Source organism: Helianthus annuus, chromosome 10, assembly GCF_002127325.2.
Source record: "Helianthus annuus cultivar XRQ/B chromosome 10, HanXRQr2.0-SUNRISE, whole genome shotgun sequence".
NCBI lineage: Eukaryota > Viridiplantae > Streptophyta > Magnoliopsida > Asterales > Asteraceae > Helianthus > Helianthus annuus.
This window is the reverse complement of record NC_035442.2, coordinates 40146408-40147875: the sequence shown is the minus strand read 5'-3', so window position 1 is coordinate 40147875 and position 1468 is coordinate 40146408. Positions and strand designations below refer to the sequence as shown.

The following is a 1468-nucleotide window of genomic DNA, read 5'->3' as shown; positions in this document are numbered from 1 at the left end:
ACTTGCTAAGTTTCGTTTATTGTCACGATAATTTACTAAGTCTATACACACTTAGTTTTTGTGAGATTTCAAATATATAAATATTTATATAAAAGAATATAAATATATCGTTGTAATCGCGTTAGCCGTCTCGTGAAGTCGTTGTGAATATAGAAATATTCGTATGTGAGTAATATATAATAAACTTGTATTATATGTATTACGTCTTGTATATATTTGCCAAAATATACGTATATGCCATTTCGGCGTTTGAAATAAATATAAAGAGTTATATTTATTCTACAAAAGAATCATCGAGCTTGAACCCGATGGTTTTAATTTATAATAAAACGTGATTATTTCAAGGATTTTCTCGAAAAACGGGCAGAGTTTCCTCTATTTGTGGACGCCCCCGACAACGCAAGTTGTCGTTATCTAATCAAAATTCAACAATATTCAATCATAATGTATGAAATTTGTCAAATATATTGAAACGTAAATTATAATCAATCAGTTCGAACTCGTTTCTCACGTATTTAATAAATCTACAAATATAACGAATTAAACGCATCGTTAATTTTTTTACCAAGTCTTCCGTCAAAATGTCGAGCCGCTTGACTGAGTTGACCGACTCAACTCATTGTTGACCTGAGTTTGACCGAGTCGACTGCGTTGACCGATGAACGAGTTGAACCATAACTGAATCGGTTGACTAGGTTGACCAACTTTGACTCGTACCCGAACCCAAAACTGGTGTTTGACCAGCTTTGACCTGTTTTGACTGGGCTCCAAACTGACCCGAACACTCGAATCAGAATCTGAGATAAACCAAAACCCACGAAGCTTAAAATCTGAGCTTAAATTAGAACCCAAACAACTCATAACCGATCTGACCTGTGTTGCAAAACTTGAACCAGAACATAACCCGCCTGAAGAAAAACGATCCAAGCATTACCGCCTTCGTTGAGTGGCTCCGGCCACAACGCTGCCGCCGCGGCTCCACCGCCGCACGGCGGCTCTCCGTCGTCACTCTCTCTCTCTGGTCTCTCTCTTCCGATCTCGTCTGCAGCCATCGCTCACCACCACCGGACGTGGTGGTGGTCCGTTCCTTTTTCCGACGCAAGGGGGTGTGCCTTGTCAACGCGATGAATCGTCGGAGTACCAAATGACCGGCAGCCGGCTCCTCCTTGGCTGCCAGTGTTCAGTCGAGTGGAGCGGTGGGGATGAGGGGTGCGGGTCGGAGAAGATCAATCAGGGGCCGGCTCCCCTTCTTGGTCGCCGGAACAGATGTGCTAGAGAGAGAGGTAGTTGAGTGGAGGAGCTCTGATTCTTATTGTGGGTGTGTGGGGGTTTTGAAGAAGGTGGAGTTTCCTGATGTTGTTTAGGGTTCTCATTTGAAGGGGATGAATATGTCTGATGGTAGAAGACGAGAGGGTGTTTGGCTTTTGTTATGTATGCATATTTGAGAGAAAGGGAGGTTTTATGTGTC

General features: G+C 42.7%; 1 long non-coding RNA gene across 1 annotated transcript; it reads right to left on the bottom strand.

Annotated features, from left to right (window-relative positions):
• Positions 1 to 434: 434 nt before the first annotated feature.
• Positions 435 to 1468, bottom strand: LOC110881178. Its single transcript, XR_002559623.1, has 2 exons — positions 874 to 1468; positions 435 to 797 (listed from the first exon to the last, which is right to left on the bottom strand). It is a non-coding gene; the product is annotated as an uncharacterized LOC110881178 (long non-coding RNA).